We start from the raw sequence: 21,767 nt of genomic DNA, 5'->3' as shown, positions 1-21,767 counted from the left end.
TCCTGCTCCCGCTCCTGGCCGTGCTGGTGCCCGGGCTCGCCGCGGCCCTCCGGCCGGCCCTGAGGACCCTGGGCAGCCTGCACGCAGCCGGCCGCGCGTCCGGCCCCGCCGGGGTGCGGGACTACTCGGTGCTTTACTTCCCGCAGAAGGTAAGGGTGGGCTGGGGGGCTTCGGGGCCCGGGGCCCAACCGCCGGACCGCCACCGCCCTGCGGCGCGGGGCGCGAGAGCTCGTGGAGGTGCGGGCTCCCCAACGCCTGGAGCCGGGCCGCGCCGTCCCGACGCCCGCGCACACCTGCCGCGGATGCTCGCAGGTTTAAGTTCCTCCTGCCGGGCCGTTCTCGTTCACCGCCTCGCTTCATTCGCTTACTGGGGGGTCCAGAGCCCCGACTTGTGGTCCATGCTCCTCGCCAGTTGGCGCGACAGCCCCTTCAGCCCTCCGCCCCGGGACGCCTCGGGTGGAAGGGCGAGGAGCCCGTGGGAGACGGGCGCGCACGTGGACGACCTCGGGAGCTGAGAGCGCAAGGTCGGCTCTCGGCTTGGGTGTCCGCCACCTCCTCGCTTGGTGGTCTCGGGCAGGCCACGGTGGGTTTCGGAGTTCAGTTACTTAATTTCCTGGTGGCTGAACGAGAGCAGAAGACCTGGCGCTGGCAGCGGGGCTGGCCTGGTGGAAGCGCTTACTAAATGCATGGTTACTGACCTTCGTGAATTTTAAATAGAAATTTGGATTAGAAACATGGCATGAGTTTGTAGAATAACTTAAAGGAAATAATTTGTAATTCAGACGTTTGAATTTGGGCGTAAGAAAAAGAAAGCATTTTAATTTTAGAAGTAGTGGGTAGTCGTGTTTTTCTCAGCCAACTCTTAAGTCTGGGGTCCATTTCTCTTTTGAGAGCTTGGTCAAGACCGATTATTTCCTACTTTACTGGGGAAAATTAAGCGCTCATAGGAAGGTTGAAGTGGAGGCTTCGGGTCAGGTTCTCCACGACTCCCTGTCTTCCTGACCCCTTTCACCTGGAGCTCTCTGCTCTCATTTGCTTTATATCCTGGGATTTTCTGTAGAACTATTTGCAGCGTCCTTCTGCTAACGTCAAGTGGGGAGTGGCTGTTGGAATAGATTTCGAAGGTTTCTCTGGGCATGCTGAAAAAGAACTGTCAGCAAAAGAAGAAGTGAAAGAGGAGAAGGGAACAAAGGATCTGCAAGAGGATTTGTGGTGGTTTCCTTTGTTCTCTGCACTTTTTAGAAATATAGTTTAAGGCTAGTTCCCTTTCAGGTTTTTAGTTACTTGTAAAATTTGTTTGACTTTCCCCACACTTTAAAACCTTTGCTTACCAGTTTGTATTTAGTTTATAGTTGAGGTCATGAATTCTACATAATAAAAAAGATTCAATTCCGGTTGAACTTTATTTGGTTGAGAAAAAACTTCACCTATGTGTTTATTGAGTAATTATAGTAGTTGCTACTTTGTGCACGGTACATTTTTTATTTGGAAATGCTGTAAGCTCAGTTTTTTAGTATTGCACATGGAATTCCTTTTATGCCTTTTAATAATACACAGTCAAGGCTCAGTTTTAATTTATGGCTTAATTTTTTATTAAACTTAATAGTTCCTTAATTTGTGATTATAAAGTTTTAGGTGACCACGCTATTGCCAACTGCTTTTTATTCACATAAAGGGCAAGATTTTTGTTTTTTCTTTCAGTACTGCCTGTAAAGAGGCTAAGCCCACAGATTTGTTCCTTCTCTGTTTAGAAATCCTTCATAACTTTGCTTGCTTCTAGAATAAAAGCCAAAGTCGTTGGCATGAAATCCCTGGCTCCTCACCACATAATCCCCGCTGACCCTTCCAGCATTACGTCCTGCTAAAGCTCACCTCTCCACTCCTATACATTTGTTCTTTTACTTAGCGAAGTAACATACAGACTCTGAGTTTTAGAGTTTCTGAAATTCCATCCGGAATACCATCTCTCTTTTTTACTAAATTCATTTTTCCGTTCCAGCTGAAATGGCATGTCTTCATTGAAACCTTGGCCCCTTTAGGGCAAGTTGGCTGACCTTTGTTGATCTTGCACGCTCACTGTGTCTGTGTCCTTCCACCAGAGGACAGTTTCTGGCGAAAAGGTGAAGGAGAAGCCCTGCCACCGCCCACGCCGTGGGCTGAGGAATGACTGGAGCAAGGCTTTCAGGCAGAAACAAGAAGAGGGGATGAAGTTGAGATTAAAAACAAAGGCTGGGAAAGGGCTCCTGGCTACAGGTAGAATTTAAAAACTCTGTACTCAAAAGCCAAGCTCTTCTTTGTGCCTGAGATTGCGGTAACCCTTGATTCCATTCCTGTTCAACCTTCTGACTTGTATGTCTTTTACTACCTGTAGCTAGAATGAAGCGATGTCTTGGAGCCTTGTTCTATAGTTAAGAACAAATTTTTTTTTTTTAATACCACATAAGGCAAAAAATAGTTGTTTTCATAATAATAATTGTGGGAGTGAATGGGTGACTTTAGCACAAAATAAAGGTTACTGTTATTTGATTGATGCATGCTTGCTTGCTCCCCTCCCCATCCCCTCTTTCTTTCTTGATCCTGGGGATAACCAGGACATCTGCACTGAGCCATATCCTCATCCTTTTTCAGGTTTGTTTTTTTGTTTGTTTTATTTTTTAAATTCTGAGACAGGGTCTTGTTGCCAGATTGCAGTCTGAGTTTGAACCTCCAGTATTCTTGCCTCAGCCCCCAAGTACTGGGATTGCAGGTATGGTACACTGTGCATTTAGGTAGACCTGGGTGACCGATAACCATTTTTTATTTTTCTTTTTATTTCTTACTCTTCCATGCTGTATTAACTATTTTTCCTATTGTTTTCAAAGTTTTTGAGTATTCATTTAGTAAGAATATCTGGTTTTGGGGACTGCGGAGATAGCCGTGTAAGTACCTGCCTGGCAACCGCAAGTTCTGACTTAGATCTCTGTACCAAAGAAAATAAATAATTTTTTAAAATTTTTTATTTTTTAACCTGAAATAACTGAATCAGGAAACCAGAGGAAGAGTGTGCCCGCGTGGCTTGGGTACATCAGGGCTGCATGTTGTATGTTACGGGTCGGTGCCAAAAGAAACGACGAGAAGACCTGATGAATGTAGCTTCAGAGGTCTCACTGAGCTTAGTCTCTCTCCAAGTGAGCCCAGAGCCTCAGAAGCATCTCACTTTTATTGAGGGGTAAAGGCAACTAAGGAATGTGCATAATTACCTAAGTGAATACAGACTACTATCTCTATTGACTTCCACCTTTTGCCTAATGCTAGGTTTGCACAAATGCTAGCCGATAACATCCCAAGCAAGGGATCAAAGGACAGAGCGCCTGCAGGAGAAGCTGTTATCTGCAGCCTTGGGTCCTGGCTTTCCGGGCATTTGCGAACAGACAGCAGCCCTCCTCCGGCTCAGTCCAGTGTTCCCTGCTCTCTTGGGACATCAGGCTTTTGTCTCAAATCTGTATCTCTCCACTGCGGGTGCATGTCTGGTGCCAGTATTGAGGGCTCCCAGGGCTGCCTGGTTTGGGATGACAGCTTTCACTGCTGTCACCTCTCCCGCACCAGCTACTCAGCCTAGGCTGATTCTGGAGGCAATTCTTCTAGGTACTATGGGGAAGAATGGATCTGGCCAGGCTGCCATTGTCCTGAGTGATAAAAATAAAAACCCAGGGATTTGTGAGTCGCAGTTGTAGCGGCTGGGGAGGCTGAAGCAGATTTGAGGTCAGTGTGGGCAGCTTGGGGTGACTCTGACTCAACAACAAGGCCCCAAGCTAGAGTAATGTGTACTGTATTGGTCAGGTTCTTCTGAGAGACAGAGAGAGGGACAGAGATTTTGAAACTAATAAACCCAAGTCCTGGAGGCTTAGTGAACTCAAAAGCTGTGGGCTAGGCAGGTTGGCTGCCGGGGGCAGAGCTGTAGTTGAATCCGCAGGCGGTCTATTGGCAGAAGTGGGAAAGCTTGTCGTTGGTTCTGTTAAAGTTTAAGCTGATTGAGGCCTATTCAGAGTTTACTAGTTTGTTATAAATTTTATCCATAAAAACACCTTCCCAGAAGCATCCAGAACTGTGCTTGCCCATATATCAGCACCACGGGCCTGCCCGTGTTGACAGGTTATGTTAACCACCAACCACATCTATCAGAGATGTCAGGGTTCAATATGGCAGTGCCTAAGCACATGCGAGGTGCCTGGAGTGTGGGAGGAATTTGAAGAACTTCATAGGGCAAGCGCTAGCTCCCTCCCTACCCTGAACTGAAATCACTGTCCATGGTGGTTGTGTATTTCCCCTTTTCTTTTTGGCGGTACTAGGGATTGAACTCAGGACCGTGCACTTGCCAGGCAAGCACTTATTCTACTGAGCTATCTCCCCGGCCCTAGGTTGTGCATTTCAGTTCTACCTGATGGTGATTGCCATGCTCACGCTGCTTCTGGAAACCCTCTAAACCCGATTCCTGAAACTGCTGCTCAGAATTGCTAGGAGAAAAGTCCGCCTTAGCTCAGCGCCGAGCTGACCCGCTGTGTACCGTCGTGGGGCCTTCCCACGGTGCTTCTTGGTTGCGATGGTGCAGTCACATGAGTGGGCCAAACTTGTAGTATTCACACACCCTTCACAGTTCTGTTTTCAGTTCCTCTTTACTTTCTGCTCTGCCGTTTTTGCCACTGTGCCCAGCTGTCTGCTAACACGTAGCTGTAGCGGGTCCCTTGGAGGGACTTACCACACTGATCTTTTCTTGTCTGGTTTTTTTTTTTTTACTCCTTTTGATTGGCCTTGTGTTAGTGTGACAAGCCAGGCATGGCGTGGGGGTGCACGTCTGCTCTCCCAGCACTCAGGATGAGGCAGGAGGATTGCTCTGTGTGGGAGGCCAGCCTGGACTACATAGTGATTTCAAGGCCAGCCTCAATTACGTGTCAGGAAGCCAAAAGAAATAAAACAACTCATAAAATAAAAACTGAAAATACCAAAACCAGAGATAGATAAAATGAGGAAAGACTTACGTTGACTGCAGTTTTGGAGGCCTTTAGTCCATGGGTGGCTGGTCCTGTGGTGAGCAGCGTTTCCTGGGGGAGCATGGGGTGGAGCAAAGGGGCTCACGTGGTGGGCAGGAGGGAGAGCAAGTGCTGGGATCCCTAACCCCGTCTCCTGCCTTCCCCATTAGGCTGTGTCTCCTGAAGTTTCCCCCACCTGCCGGTAGTGCCTATGAGCTGAGAGCCCCTGGGGGGCACTGCCGTTCCAACAGTGACACTTCCCCAGGATTGAGTTCTACAGCTGGTCTTCCCATAAGCTTGGAGTAGACTGTCACAGATGTGTGAATACTGAGCAAATTTCTGTTTCTCGTGATTTGAAGATTAGCCTATCCCTTGGCTATGACGGGCTGACCTTGATCCAAATGGTGGAGAGAGAGGCTGGAACTGGACAGAGGTTAATCTTGTAGGCTGGAGCGCTAGCTGTAGCAGGGTGGTGGTGCGTGCTTGTAATTCCAACACTGGAATCCACCTCTGGGAGGATGAGGTAGGAGGATCTCAAACTTGAAGCCAGACCTCACTACACAGCCAGACTACCTTTTTTCACAGCACAACAAACAAAATGGCTTTAGAGATAAAGAGATGTCACATTTGGGACTAGGAGCGCCCCCTGGGGCTGTAGTGCTGAGAGCTGGGCTCTGAGCTCAGGCACTATTGGAAGATAGGGAAACTTCCTGAGGCAGGTCCTTGTGATAGCTAAATTTTTAACATTTTTCCAGCTAATGATAACATGTAATCTCAAGGTGTGGTAGCATAAACCTGTAATCCCAGGATTTGGGAGATTGAGGCAGGAAGATGACCGAGTTTGAGGCTAGCCCTGTCTCAGTCCCACCCCCAAATGTAATTTTAAGTAAAATTTAATTTCCCACTTTATCTTGTTTTTCACTGGTGTTCTGTCAGCATATTGCATGAGTTTTGTGCTTCGTAACATTTTGGGCAAGTTTAGCTCTCGATCTTACTGTATCACTTAGAAGATAAGAGGTTTGGATCTGTTGGTCTTTGGTACAATAATTCTGCTGCTTGAACGCCTCTTGTCTGCAGGGCGTTGTATGGGACAAGGGGGCGGGTATGTTCACAAATTCTGGTTCAGATCCATGGTGAATTGGATCAGAATAGTTTTTTTCATATTAACTTTGAATAAAATACATGCTCATAGCCAGGGTTATGGCTTGGCATAGTGCTTGCCTGGCCAGTGCAGTCATGAGTTCGATTGCTGGTACCAACCCCCACCCTCCAAGCCTCATGATATTGAATGTTTTTCAGCTGAATGTTATTCACCTGTACAACTGGCAGAATATGACACAGAACACTGTATTTATTATTTTAAAGTTTTCTTGATTATGGGCAGATTGGAGAAGAAAGGAGAATTGTGGGTAAAGGGAAGACCTTGACAATATGTCTTTGGTCTTTATTCCTAGTGCCGTACCTGGTGCCCTCTACGTGGTCTCCCAACCTACCTACCTTCATTTGTTCTCTCTCTGTCTCTGTCTCTGTCTCTGTCTCTGTCTCTGTCTCTGTCTCTGTCTCTGTCTCACTCTCTTTCTCTTCTCTCTTCTCTCTCCCCTCATTTGTTCTGCAGGGTCTCACTGTGTAGCCCAGGCTGGCCTGGACTTCGTCATCCTCTGCCTCTTCCTCCCTAGCACTGGGATTATAGATGTGTACTATCCTACTTGGCTTTCTGTGGTAGTTCTTAATAAAAAAAAAAAACTGAATTGAAGGTGATCATAAAGAAAAAGCGTAAGAGGTGGAACCACGTAATCCGTAAGTGTATGATGCCTTCGTAGTGTTAATGACCCACCACTCGTGCCAGGAAGCTGTATGTGCCCGCGGCGCGAGGCTGCAGCCTTACCAGACATCACTGTCCGATCTCCCTGGCAGTCCCATGGGCAGGTGCTGTTATTATCCCATGTAATGGGCAAGAAAGCTGTCACAGAGAAGCGGTACACCCAAACTGTGCTGTGTATGTATGCTTTTGCCCTCTGGAAATAAAATCAGTTTCTAATTCTAAATTGAATGGCATTATTTTGTTTATTGTAGTAAGCATAGGAGGCTGATATAATATAACTGCAAAATTTTGGTAACTTAAGAAAAATACTGGATCTTACTGTATTTCCAATGGAGTGGATAATAGTTTTATGCATTCACTCTGAACATAAGCTGATGTTTACACATGTGGGTCTGACTTATTTCACTGACAAGTATGTTCTCTAGTTGCATCTATTTACATATAAAAATCTTGGGTTTATTGTTTTCATAGCCGAGTAATGCTCCATTGTATAAAAATGCCACTCCTTTTTATGTATTCCTAGTGTGAGAACCTGAAAACGTAAATAGTATTAGAAAGGTACGGTGGATGCAGTGAAAGGGGAAGAAACTGTACCAAGGGAAGGAACGACTGGGATGAGGGAAAGGAGAAAAGAAAGAAGGGAAAAAGAAATACATGTGCATGTACACCGGGTAGCTTGGGTAGCTGCACTGTCGATTTCTGCTGGTCTACTGAAAGGAGCAGTTAATGTTTAACTTTTTTTTTCCTTTTCAGTTTTTTATAAAATTTTTGACCCATCTCACAGGCTTTACGTAAACTTCATGAGTTCAGTTCCTGGCACCAGCAAAAAAAATTTTTTTTTTTAAAAAAAAAAAAAAAAAAATTCCAATCTCACAGGCTTACATTTGGTAATATGAACAACTGATTTGAAGACAGCAAGATGTGGTGGAACAGCCGTTGTTGAATTCCAGTCATTTTGTTTAGTGAAATTCTGTATCGTTTCTACTTTACTATTGTTTGCATTCTCTTTAAAAAAATAAAATTAAAAAATTACATACAAGCTGAATGACACCTTCAGCAGTAGATTAAGAACAGGGAAGGCCTGACGTAAATATGCAGTGCGGTAATGAAACGCCCTTTCTCAAAATAACTTGACTACAGTTGGGTACGTGATTGCAGCTAACCACAGGGTGAGGCTGGAACGGTCCTGGCTGTGGAACGCCCAAGGGGGCGCCCCACCACTGCTGTTGCACAGCCAGCGCTTCCCACTCGCCCACCCACTCGGTGCTTTTCCAGTGTGTCAGGCGCCGCACTAGTTCCGGGGAGACAGATCATCGCATCCCGAGGGACCTCCTGTTGGACTTGTTTGCTGTGTCCACTGTATGAGCTCAGACTTGTCTCTGGAAAACATGGAAAAGAACTGAAAAATTTCTTATTTCTTAACATTTATGTGGCTATTACAGATCACTTTTTAAAAAAAAGCCCTGAACTGAGGGAAGGCTACTGAATTTTTTTGTTGTTGCTAAACTTAACCATCATTTAACAGTCTACCACCTGATTTATATTACACATTAAAGCACAATAAAAGGGACTTATTCAACCAATAATGAAAGTTGATTGTGCCCAACATAACAAAATACAGATTTCTGTGAAATACTGTGTTAGGATTGTTCATTAGAAATACAATTATAGGGACTGGGGAGATGGTTCAGTAGGAGGAGCGCTTCCCTGGCAAGTGCAAGGGTCTGAGTTCAATCCCTGGTTCTGGGAAAAAAAAAAAAAATACAATTCTATGTTAATAGCTACGTATTTAAGAAACATATGTGATAGAATATGATTTTTTAGTCATGGTGCCCACTAGGCTGGCCTCAGTTGCTGGGTGAGCCAGGCTTACCTTGAATTTACAGCGCTGCTCCTCCCTCAGCCTCCAAGTACTGGGATTACCAGTGTGCACTGATGCACCGGCAGTGGCTAACAATATTAGAGATCCTCACTTTTGTCTACTAGCAATGAATGAACATTTATTGATTATGCACTGTGGGTCAGGTTTTATGCTAAACTCTGACGTAGTTTTTGCTTTTTTCGTAGCTGGGCATTGAAACAGGCGCCTGTGCCAAGTAAGCAAGGACTCTACTACTGAGCCCTGCCCCTAGCCCTCTGTATTTGTTTTGTATCAAGTAGAGGGTTTAATTGAGGTTCATAGAGATTGTCTTAAGCTAGTAAGGGACAGTATTGTGAGTCACATTGTAATACGTTGTTTCCAAGATGTATGATCTTTTGTTGGCATCACGATGCTTCTGTGTTCTAAACAGCAGTCATAACACAGATGGCTTTTATTTTTATGTCACATACAGTCTTTACCGCAGTCTTGTGCAGAGGGTATTTTCATTTTTTGAAGTGAAACTTCTAGAGCTCAGAAAGACTAAAAAGTGTCCAAAGCATCTCATTTATAAATATCTCGGTTTTTCAGTTTCAGATATGTATAAAATGGGATATTAGCCACCCTTATAAGTTACAGACTTGAAGTACAGCTGACAATGTGTGAAAATGTGCATGTGTTAAAATAAATGATAAACCCTGACTGTGTAATGTATTGGTTCATTTTTTATTGCCATTGATAAAAAAATCTCAGGTTGCATATGTATAAAAAAGGAGTTTCACAGGGTTGATACCCAAACGTCCAGGCAGGATGGCACTGGGTGGGCCAAGGGTCAGCCTTGCTGCCATCACCAGTGTAAGAGCTCATGTAGGGAATGTATGTGATGGGGAGAGATTGTAGGTTGGGACTGAGCTGGAGCGAGGGCGGAGGACAGGTTGCTCCTTTGTAACAACTGACTGAGTTAATCCCTCCTGAGGGCAGTGCCCCACCATTCTAATTATCCCTGCTAAGCTCTGCCATACAGGTTCTTCCACCTCCCAGCTCGTCTATGCAGAAACTAAGCTTTCAACACATGCATCCTGGGAGACAAACCATGTCCAGTTCATAGTAGATACACGTCCAGGTTCAGTTATTCACTTACATACTGGTACTGATTCTGTGGTAGGCACTATTTGAGTCACTGGGAAGGAACATTCTAGAAGGAGGAATAGTATTCTGGGCATGGGAAAGATGGGTTACAAAACCCTGAGGTAAGTTTGTGCCTGGTAGGAGCAGTTGTAAGGCCCCGGTTTTCCTGGAGGGATATGTCTAAGTGAGCTTACAGCCTCACCTTGCCAGGCAGGTGCTGTGTCGCTGAGCCATATCCCCAGCTGATATTTTAGTAGACATGCTATGGCTGTTGCATTGAGAATAGACATAGAGGGGAAGGAGGACTAGACTCTTGGGAAAATTCAGACTGGCAGTGACGTTGGCCTGAACTAGCAGTGCTGACGTGAGAAGTGCTCAAGTTCTGGGTATCTGCCGCAGCTGAAAGGTCTATTTCATGAGTTGGGAGTGGGGTAAGGAGGGGTCAAGGGTGATTGCAGTTTCTGACCTGAGCAGCTGGAAAGATGGAATTGTCATTTACTGCCATGGGGAAGTCTGCAGGAGGAATAAGTTTGGGGAAGGAAGGAGGTGAGGAACTTGCTTTCAGATATGCCATCTGAGGCAGGAATGCGGAAGACGGGGACTGCAGGAGATCCCTATGTGAAGCTGTCAGTATAGAAACCTGTAAGACTTAGAAGAGAACAGTAGAAGAGTGAAGAAGGTCTCTGAGATGGTCTTGGCGGGGCATGCTGGCGTATGGCTGAGCCTAGGAGTTTGAAGTGGGCAGGGTGAAGGCACCAACAACAGCTCCAGGGCATCCTCTCAACACTGCGTGCAGTACCTAGTCAGAGAAATGAACCAGCCAGTGAGACCAGGCAGGAACAGCCACGAAGGAACCAGCCTGTGGTGCTCTGGCCATTTCAAGGAGAGAGGATGGAGCAGTACGGAGGTTGTGCTGATGACAGAGTGCTGTGAAGGGGAGCGGAGGTGAAAACCTAATTGGAGTGGAGGCAAAATGAGATGTGAGGGCCCATAATCTTTTCAGGGATTTTGCTGTAAAGGGCAGTGGGTGTGTAGCAGGTGGAAGGGAATTGGAGTTGTTCTGTGTTTAAGGTGGAGAAGTAACGATGTGCACTGAAGGGCAGCGTTGCTGAGGTTGCTGAGGACTGGTACCGTTGGGTACCCTTGCATAGCCTAGGGCGAGGCAGATTCAGTGAGGAAGGAAGGGAGCGAGGTGTGCCTGCAGTGATGTGGAGGAAGGCAGGGTCTGCAGGGCGAGGAAGGGGGGCGGGGGTGTGGAGGAGGCGACTGGGGACTTCCTGTTCCGAGTGTATCTTTTGGTCAGCGAAATCAGATAAAGGGCTATTAGCCAAGAGTGAGGAGAAGGAACACCAATGCTCCTCTAGCAGAGAAGAAAAGTAAATGAACTAGGGGTATGGGATGGTGAGCCTGTGGCACACGAGCTACGGTGGGCTGTTTGTGTATCACTGAATGCTTTAAAAGGTTCGCCATCACTGGACTAGGGGAAGGAGACACTGGGGAGTAGCTGTGAGGGTTGTAGTTATTAAGGCCACTTTATTGGATACGTGTTTCTCTGGCTACATTCAGTTTCTCCAAATTATGGAGTTGGCGGAGAGTTACTTTTTGTGAAAATTACTCTTTTGCTAAATCAGTACAGCAAAAGGAGGAATCTGGGGAGCATGGGATATTACCATGGAGTGATTTTATTTTGCTCACTGACCAGGGAATTTGAATCAAGAAAAGGTGCAAGGAGGGTGCGGGGTAAGCTGTATTACCAGTTGCAGCAAGGCTGAAGGACTAGGGACTCCTGGAACAAACTGGGAGGACAGAAGGGCTCGGAATGTTTGTGGCTGAGGGTAGTTTGGGACTATAGTCACTGAGAGAGCCAAGATCTGGGGTTTTCCTGCGAGTCAGTGATCGGGAGGCAGAGGACAGTCGTTGGCGGGGAGGGCAGAAGAGACTGAGGAGCTAGAACTGTTGAGAAGTGAGGGGAGCAAGCTGAGGTTGCTAGGTCAGTGGGTGACTTTGGTGGGAGCAGTAGTGGGCCGCTCGACTCGGATGGAGCCTTTTTCTCTCTTTGGGAGATGGAGCCTAGGCTCCGAGCAAGCTAAAATATACCGAGCTGCAGCTCCAGCCCCGAAAGTGGTATTTAAGGCATGTGATCGGGGAGGAGGGAGAGAGAACTAGGAGCAAGGACAGTGCTTATCCCGTCACCTGTTCCAGTGCTCGGAGGCCTTGAGAGAGGCCCGCCAGCCTCCAAGAGGTCAGCATGTGTTGGGCAGTGTTTGCAGCTGCACGGAGGAGATGCGGAGGAGCAAAAAATGCTAGTGCTGAAAGCTTCGGGTGAGATTCTGTGTTACATGTTTTCATTTTTGTGTGCTTTTCAAATGGATAATGAATCTGCATCGTTTTATAAGATGTTTGAAAAAGTTACTAAGAAGGAGCAGAAGACAGCGGCGGCACCTGGGCCTTGGGCCCCTGTGCTCTGCCTGCACCAGGCCTCCGAGCGGACCTGGCTCTCCTGTGCCCGTCATTGGCTGCTTTTCTGGCTTTCCCTTGCATTAGCTTATGTATTTGTCGTATATGTCCACAGCTGGGACAGTGACGGTGAACTCACTGGAGCGGAGGAGCGAACACCGTCAGCATCCCTTTCTACCCTGTTTCTCACTAAGGTTGTACTGGATGCAGGGGAGAAGAGGAAGAAAGGAAAGGAAAGAAAGTTTTATTTTTTAAAAAACAGGAATTTATGTCCATGTGGAAGAGAGGGAGAAGAATTAAAATCACCCACGGAGGGCCAGTGAAATGATCTTGCTCTCTAACAACTTTTAGTCTCTTGTGCTGCCTGCAGTAGTAAAGAGCGTGCGCCTTGCTTCCTGGATCCCTGGGGGGCTGCTCTGTAGCTGACTCCCAAAGCCGCCTCTGTGGGCCTTAATCTCTTCTCCAATTCCAGCTTTCCTAAGCTTACCGGTAGTACCACTTCCAGAGCTCTCTGTGCAGGGCCGCATGCTAAGCACTTCCCATGTACAGTGGGTTTCACAGCTGCCCGAGGACATCTTGGTCCTGAGATTTGTAAATGTGGAAATGCAGGCACGAGGTGTTACATATTTTAATCGCGCTGCAGTCTGCCTTCCACCGCCCGTGGGTGGAGGTTCCGGGGTCTTGATTCAGGGCCAGGCTCAGCTGCTTAGATCATTTCGTCTAGCTGAAGTGCCACTGACAGGATCTGTGGAGGATCCAGGTATGCACCAGGGATAAGTACTGCGGAAACCCATGCACTGCTGCTCGGAGCTTATATTTCTGGTTGGGAAATACAAAGATAATAAACATTAAGAAAAGTACAAATCGTAGTGATTGCCGTGAAAGAAATAAGCAGGGTGACACAGATATAAATGTGGGGTACAGCGTCTGGAAAAGCCCGAACGTCAGGAAGTTTTCTCTGAGGGGTGCACTTTGGCTTTAGTTGGGAATAGAAGAGATGCAGTCTGTAAAGCTTGAAGCGTCGGTTGTTTGTAAGCCATGGTTCCGAGCTTGCAGTTACCAAGTTGGGTCGAGTCTTCTGGGTTGTACGGTATTTGCACCCTGTGGCCCTTGCCCTGGTTGCCCCCACCCCAGCTGGTGGTAAAGTGGATCCGTTGGTCCCGCGGCTTCCTGCGACCAGGGCCTGCTGCTCCCTCTGTGCACTGTCACACTATGTCACTCACCACTCCTGCATCCCGAGCATCTTTCTTCTCAGAACCTCTGATGATTCCTTATTGTTGCTTTGTGAAGCGCAACGTCCCAGAGCTTTGAGGTCTTTTGCTTTGTCCCCGACCGACCTTTCTACTGCACTAATCTACTTTCCACACTGCTTCACTCCCTTCCTGTCTCTGTCCCCAAGTCCGCATTGTTCTGCTTGCCTGGAATGTCCCTGTGTTTCCATGCCTTTTTAAAACCCATCTCAGACACTGCCTCCCGCAAGACTGTTTCCTCCTAATCTCCTGGAGGGTACGGTCTCACTGCCTGGCGAGATTTAGATGGTCAGGTCCTCTTCTTTGCAGGAGGGGCAAATGAGGGAATTCTGACTATTTGGGAGGCCCTAAATGGCCAGTAGGGAAACCGATGGACACGAGAGAAAACTAGCTTGTAAAATAACCTGAGGTGGAGTCAACCTGCAGGATGGACGTTGTCCTGAAGTCCAACCCTGTGTGGTCACAGTTGTCATTGTTCTCTTCATGACAATAGTGAGATCTCAGGGTGGACGTGGAAGGTGGTCGCGTTCTCTGTAGCATCTGAACCTGGGGATGTCAAAAGTGAAACCTCTTCCAGGGCCTGTTATTTCAACTGGTCAGCATACCAGGGAGCTGTATTTTGGGACAAAAAGTTCTGGTTCCTTTGGATCCATAAAGTGTATTAAGTATAGTATCTAACACTTCCAGGGTGAAGCAGCGCATCCTATAATTATTTGACAAGTGCTCATTGAACTACTGTGGTAGTTGTTTATTGCCCATGTTTGCTGGAGAGCTAAAGTAACCTTCCTGTGCTTTTGGCTCTGGACTTGTAAACAAAAGCCAATTAGCTCTGAATTTGTGAATCTTTATTTTCCGTTGCATGTGCACTTTCTCTTTCTGTGTAAATCCGCTCTGTTGATAGCTGGGGTAAGTAGAAAACAAAGATACACCTTCTAGTTCAGTGGAAAAGAAGACACAACAGGTAGCTGCATAGGTGACTGTGGGATCCACAGTGAGGTCCCACACTTCAGGGACTCCTCCAGGTGGCAGAAGGTCCCATGGAGACTGCCAGGTGGGCAGGGGTTAGCTAGAGGGCTGTGGTAAAGACAGAAAATACGCATGGACAAGATCTAAGCTAGGAAGTCTAGGCTGGACTAGAGGAACTACGAGAGGACCGCGAGATGGACATGTGGGAGGCAGCAGGGCCGGAGGCGGGCACCCCCACGCCAACACCTACCTTATCCCCAGTCTCATGTGCTATGTGGATCGTCCTTCTGTTGTTTCCCTTGACCATAAGAAAATGACTTGGTGTAAAACTGGTCTGAGGCGGAGCGTATTATCAGGGTAGAGTGGCTCTGTGTCCCTCTTTTTTTTTTTGTAGGACAGTTTCAATAATTAACACATTATATACAGTCTTCCTGGTGGTTAATTGCTGTACAAAATGCAGACATGATAACCTACTTACAAACACCATTAGAACAAATCCCTCCCTTCATTAACAGAATGTAACTGTATATCGATCCTAGCCATTTGAATACACAGATACAAAATGGACATTCATCTGCATCTCCTTTTGTTGTTAAGTTCTGTTATTTGAATATTATAGGTGTGTAAACTCAGCAAAATATTCTAAAAGAGTCCAGTAGCCCATAATAGTATTGGGTCTTCAGCTTCACTAGCAATGTCAGAAATTGTTGACCTGAGTCCCTTATAGCTCAACATAATAGCATGGCTTTATTTCTTACATTTCGTTTTTATACTTTTCTGCTGGATGGTTAAGACCACGGTAAAGCAGGACCTTTGCAACAAGAGTTGTAGCTTTTGGGTCTGATAAGGTCAGTGAAATCCCTTCAGGATTTATCTTGAGATCCTGTACCTCAGATTGTAGAACCTTTGTCAGTGTCAGCCATGTGGATGAGTCACGGCCATTGCTTGGCCAATGTGCTCTCTGTGAAAGCCTGAGAGAATGTTTTCTCTCCATGTGACTCTCCTTAGGTACACTCTACATCATCGGTCACTTTCCTCTTTGGCCCCATAATCATCTTCATCAGAAAATTTGGGACACTACTGAGTTACAAGACGTTACAGTACAAGTTCTCGTATGTCCTGAGTCTTAATTGACCTTAGAAGGCTAGGGCCAAAATGTTGGCTTTCCTGCAGCCCTCCTTTTTCTCTAATTTTGGTCTGCAAACTTAGGTTGTTAACCATACAGAAGACAAGCTTATTGTTATTACCATACAACTTAGGCTGTTAAGCTTAACCTCACTATCTGTCTGCATATCAAACATCTTAGGCATAATATGGAACAGGTATTTTTCATCAAGTATTGATATGTTGAACTTTATATATTATATTGCCTACAGAATATAATAAACATATAAAAATCAGAATATATTTTAAAAATACGCATAAAGAATTATATACTTCTTATGTTTACACATAAGTCCAAAAATCTCACCATATACAACCTTGAAGCAGGACAGACCCACAATATTCCTTTTCCTGTCTCTTGGTTTCATTCACCACCCCCTATTTTTGAACAATCATCTACCTGAGAGACATCATAGCAGCAACTGGCATGTCATGACAAGCAGCCCATATTCAGAAGACCGGAATGAAACGCTCTCCAAGCATGAAACTACTATTACAAATTACCATCTGCCGTGTGGTAGCTTAGTTCACAGGTATCAGTATATATAGTTAGTCAGGGTGAGAATTTTTCCAATTAACTGCTAGATTCAAAAATCTTCTGGAGATTCTCAGGATCATTGCCTTGCCCATCTTCTACATATAACTGTATGACTTATTCATGTTGTGTTTCTCTTGTGACAGGCGCTACATTACTGCAGGGAGGGGCTACTTCCATTGAGGATTATAAGACCCAGAGGGGCAGCGATTTCTGCATGGTCACATAACTATTAAGTGGTGGGGCCAAGAGGACTTAAGCCCAGCTCCGCTGGCCTCGGAGCCCTTGCACCAGGCTGCTTCTCTGCTGGCTGTATTTATGGAATGGGTTGGAGGTGTTGGGACTTGAACCACACACGCCACTCATGTAGTCATGGCTGACTGAAAGGTAGTGATCTCTATTAGTAATAAAGTTGATTTACTTTTTTTGTGGTGCTGGGGATCGAACCCAGGTCTTTGTACACATGAGGTAGGAGCTCTACCACTGAGCCACATCTGCAGCCCTTTAATAAAGTTAAATAAAAAGTAATTTCAGTGTTCCTAAAACCTGGTTGACTGATTTTGGAGAGAAAAAAAATCGTACTGAAAGCTTCAGTCCTTGGCTTTGTGTGACAGGAGGAAGAGCTTTGAATCACAACTGGGTTAGCAGCCATGGGGGTGGGGGTGGGGGTGGGAGTGGGTGGGAGGGCTACGGAGCCTGAGGCAAAACTGAAGATGAGATGCTTGGCTGGAACCATACGATGCTGAAGTACAGGACGTTAAGCGACCATTAGGTAGTCTCCAGGACGCTAATCGAGCAGACTGAAGTAAGGCAGGAATGGTCACCATCATAACGTTACCTCCTTGACTTGGTGTTCAATGCAGATGGAAAATTCAAACTATTTGCAAAACCGTGTGTGTATGTTTGAGCCTCAGCACATCCATCGGCAGCACCTAGCAAAACAAAACAAACACAAAAATCAAAAAAACTAGAGAAGCAAAAAGCTGCAGTATGGCTGGCAGCTCTGATGAGTTCTTCCCGTGGGGTTGGTTCCCGTCACTGTAACTTAATTAAGACCCAATTTAAACAAGGAACTACAAGCCAAACAATGGCCCTGATTCATCAGACAGGAAGGTGAGGAAGTACTTGGTCTCCTTTGTCAGTGCATCTTTATTTTTGTGCAGTTTGAACCCTGGGTCACACTGCAGGCTTGTGCTTCACCACCCGCGGAAGCCCCTTCCCCTTCCTGAGCACCAGTGGCTGGTGGCTGCGTCTGCCCAGGGAGCAGCTCATGAAACAATGCTGAAGAGTGGCCTTGGCGGCGCCCTTCTCTGGGGCCAAGTGCTACCGTATTTCCCTGGAACACTTTGCTTTATAGGGCAGAGATTGCTGTAGTCTGGGAGGCTGGAATTTACTTGGGGTCTTTTTTATGTCGTCTAATTTCTTAAAGTTGATTTGAAGGGGAAGAGGACCCATGCGCACCAGCGCCCCAGGGTGCCTCCTTGAAGACAGCGACTGGAGCTTGGTGCTCGTGCTGTGGGTGCCCAGCGACTGGAGCTTGGTGCTCGTGCTTGCATGCACACCCCTATCTCTCACGGGCAGGCAACTCTTCGTTGATGTTGTGGGTTCTGTGAGCCTCGATTTTAAGTTCTAAAATGTCTGACCCCTGCTTCCCCAAAATATCTTGATGGCTCAAGTCTTGACTGGCAAGTATAGGCTTGCATAATACAGATCATACCAACTTTTTTTTTCTTTTTTTCTACTGGGAATCAAACTCAGGACCTCGTGCTTGCCAGGCGGGTGCTTATACTGCTGAGCAATCTCTCCGGCCATATCAGCTTTAAAGATGACCAGAGCTGTGGTGGCACGCCTGTAATCCCAGCACTCAGAAGGCTAAGGCAGGACGATTGCTGAAAGTTGGAGGTCAGCCTGGACCTCGTATGAGTTCAAAGCCAGCCCGGACTACGTAGTGAGACCCTGTCTCAAAAAAAACCAAAAAACAAACAAAAACCAAAACCAGAAAACAAAAACAGAGAAGGAAGAAAGGAGGAGAAAAGTCTCTACTATTTGTTGTTACTCATATTGGCACTGCATGCCAAGCACTACACAGCGACACGTCGTTCGTGTTTTATGCACTCCGTGCAGGGGCGTGCATATATAATGCCGGTACCTCCGTGCTTAGAATTGTCGGCTTTCTTCTTTTCTGCCTGGCAGCTTCCTGTTCGTCCTTCACTACTTAGGGCTTCTATCACTTCTCTATTATACCTGGAGCGCTTTCACTTCCTCCATAGGCTGGTAATTGAGTGCCCTTTCACTTTTCTTTTCTTTTCTTTTCTTTTCTTTTCTTTTCTTTTCTTTCTTTTTTCTTTTTTTTTTTTTTTGCAATATAGTACAGGGAATACAGGGTCTCACTATGTAGAGTGGACTCGTAGTGATCCTCCTGCTTCCAGCCTCCCAAGTGCTGGCAGGGGCTTTGGTATGAGTGCCCCTTCTTTTGTGCCTGCCTTTGGATTTTATAGGTATGTGCTGCTGCTCCGGGTGGCAGGACTTGTTTTTATGTTGGTTTCCTGTTAGATCGAGCAGCTTCAGCGGCTGGTGTCACCATCTGTCAGCACCTGCTCTGCGCACCCTCCTCAGCTGTTCGTGTGACTAACTGGCCTAGGTAAATTGACTGTCCCCTCCTGTGAATGCTGCTGGCATTTGATTTTAGCATATTTCACTGGGACTACCATTGTGGCACTGGCACCGCCCTGTCAGAAGTTGGTTGTATGGTGGAGACCCATTGCGGTGCTGTGGGTTAGCTTGGAGGTCTGGAGGCCTGCAGAGGGACTGGGGCGAGGTAGTGGTGTGTGCATGTGTGTGTGCGTGTGCATGTGCGTGTGTGCATGTGTGTGTGTGTGTGGTAGGGCGGCACACAGCACTTAAGGTGCCCAGGTTTATATTCCAACTGGCATGGAAGCATCTTAATATTTTAAGCAGGAGTGGAGGCTCATCTTTGATTCTCCCACAGTGCAAGCTTCCAGATAGATACTATGAAAACATTCAGATGGGCTGTGTAGGGGCCAGGGAGATAGCTCAGTAGAATAAGCGTTTGCCTGGCAAGCGCAAGAGCCTGAGTTCAATCCCTGGTCCCGAAAAAAAAAAAAAGTGTGCTGTGTACACATACCGGCCCCTGTGAAGAAGGGAGCATTATATACTGCAAGTAATACGGATTAATAAAAAACTAAAAACTGAAAAAGGAAAGAAAAGATAGAATGCTGTGTGCACTGCTTTTTGTCCCTCCTAGATACCTGGGTGTAATCTAATTATCCAAAATAGGTTAAATTATAACAAATCCTAATGTTACTGTGTGGTGCTTCTTTCTAAGCGCCTCTGAGGCGTTTACCTCACTGTTGAAGACACAAATCTCCAGTCCCCAAAGTCACCAAAGTCTAGAATCATCTGATTCCTTCATCTTCACATCTGCACGAAAATCCAGTTAGTCCCCAAGACCTCTCTAGACTCCTCCCCATTTCCTGCCCTTTCTTCACATTCCCCAGGATCACCCCGAGTGCTACCTAATTCCGGGCTAAGTTACTGCTGAAGCCTCTTCAGTCTCTGCTCTGTCAACTCCAGTCTAGCCCGAAGGCCTCTCCTAGTCCAGTCTTGCTGGATTTCCTTTAACCCCACTTCCCTGGTCCCGCCTGGTACGAGCTCCACCCACCCCGCGCCCACCCCGCCCCCACCCCCACCCCTCCTCACCCCTGCGCATCCCCCAGGCCTCTATGGTCCTAGCTCCACTGGGCGGGTATCTGTGCTCTGTGTTGTGCATTGTGAGCTTGCCTGAGCCGTAGCTAAGTCTTGGAATGTGATTAAAGAGGCAGCTGTTCTTCAAGTGGAATTATTACCGTGGGTGTAATAGGGGTTTACCATTTAGAGCCCTTAGATTTTCAGTCCTGGGGACGGGGGTTGCAAATGGGAGGTGAGCACTCTGCCACCGAGCTCTGTTTCCAGCCCTTTTTGTTTTGAGGCAGAGTACTTGCTTCTGTGATACACACACACACACACACACACACACACACACACACACACACAAATATTTTGAGACAGAACCTTGCAAAGTTGTTATCTGACCTCAAAATTAAAGTCCTTCTGCCTCATCCTCCCGAGTAGCTGGGATTGTGGGCATGCACCACCACACTGATTAAAATTTTATATTTTTATGTGTTAGAAATACATTCATTTAAAAAGCTGTGGCTTAGTTGCTCAATAATATGTACCTTTGTTCAAAAATACTGTGAACCACTAATTTATTTATGGGTCATAATCAAGCTTATGAATGGGTCATAATCTCTGTTTTATAAACTACTGGTTTAGATCATACAGACTTTACAGAGTTACACACTTATTCCGCAGTGGAAGCGTAAGGTCTGGAAGCAGGGCTTCGCTCTAGGGTGAGTATAGAGTACTGCAAAGAGGACAAGCAGCAGGAGGGTTCCGAGAAGAGAAAGCAGCTTAATGTCTTCTGCTGTCAGAAGATGGCTTTGTATGGGAGGAGGGACTTGCATATTTCTTAGGAGTCAAAACCTCTTCCCTTGATTAAATCATTGTTCACAGAGAGGTGTTTTCACAAGGGCTGGTGCCAACGCTACAGTCATTTTCTCCTCCCTGGGTTTCCTTAGGCTTTTTTGTCCCTTTGGCATCTTGTTTTCCTTCTCAGTATTTCTGTGCTCAAATAACTACAGGGCTTGCTGCGGTTTGCTGACTCACACTGTCTCAGCACCACGAGGAGCAAAGCAGGACACCACAGGGAGGTTTACCTCCTGCGCAGGACTCATCCATCTGGAAGTTGACTAAAAAAGACCATTTTAAAAATGGAGAGTGTGGGCTGGAGAGATGGCTCAGTGGTCTGAAGCACCTACTTGGAACAAGCTTGGCAAAACATAGGGACCACGGTTCGATCCCCCAGCACCACATGCCAGCCAGTCCCGCCCCCCAACACACACAATAAATGTATAAATAAGTAATTATTAAAAATGGAGAGTGTGGGCTGGCTAGATGGCTCAGCAGACTAAAGCGCCTGCTTAGGCAGAGTGCAGAGGCCAGGGTTCGATGCCCAGTGTGCTGTGCCGGCCCCACCCCCTGGGGTGCACTGAGATGGGGATTGAGAGTATAGGGAGGGGGTACCCTGTAGTAAGTTCTGGTACCAGGCTCTAGTTTATCTCAGAATGTCCATTGATTTATTTTTTTTTAATTTTTAAATTTTTTTGGAGCCAGAGCTCCACTGTGCACCCAAGCTGCCTTGAACTCACAGCCCTCCTCACTCAGCCTCCCAGGGCTGGGACTACAGGCCTGCAGGACTGTGTCTGGTGGGCTTTTTAATGAAATGGCTCTTTCTGGCAACCCTTTTCTTGGTTGTATTTTTCTTTTTCTTGTGTGTGTGTGTGTGTGTTGGTACACACCTTACAGGTCACCTTACCTAATTTTTATTTCCTTATTGAGGATAGAAGTATACTCAGAGAAATGTATCATTAAGCTACATTTTAGATTCTCGAGGGTCATGTGTTGTCGCGCGCTTCTTGACCAGCAGGAAAGACGCAACACACAGCTCTTCCTTCAGCGG

At 46.5% G+C, this 21,767-nt stretch overlaps 1 protein-coding gene across 1 annotated transcript in view; it reads left to right on the top strand.

Annotated features, from left to right (window-relative positions):
* Positions 1-7: 7 nt before the first annotated feature.
* The window catches only part of Prcp (prolylcarboxypeptidase), an 86,106-nt gene continuing 64,346 nt past the window's right edge, over positions 8-21,767 (top strand). The window contains exon 1 of the mRNA XM_012515034.2: positions 8-149. The gene's annotated coding sequence lies outside the window, so the exon portion shown is untranslated. The remainder of the gene's footprint in view (positions 150-21,767) is intronic.

The sequence above is a fragment of the Octodon degus genome, unplaced genomic scaffold (assembly GCF_000260255.1).
Source record: "Octodon degus isolate 3935 unplaced genomic scaffold, OctDeg1.0 scaffold00049, whole genome shotgun sequence".
In the NCBI taxonomy this organism is placed as follows: domain Eukaryota; kingdom Metazoa; phylum Chordata; class Mammalia; order Rodentia; family Octodontidae; genus Octodon; species Octodon degus.
This window is presented reverse-complemented; position numbering and strand designations above follow the sequence as displayed.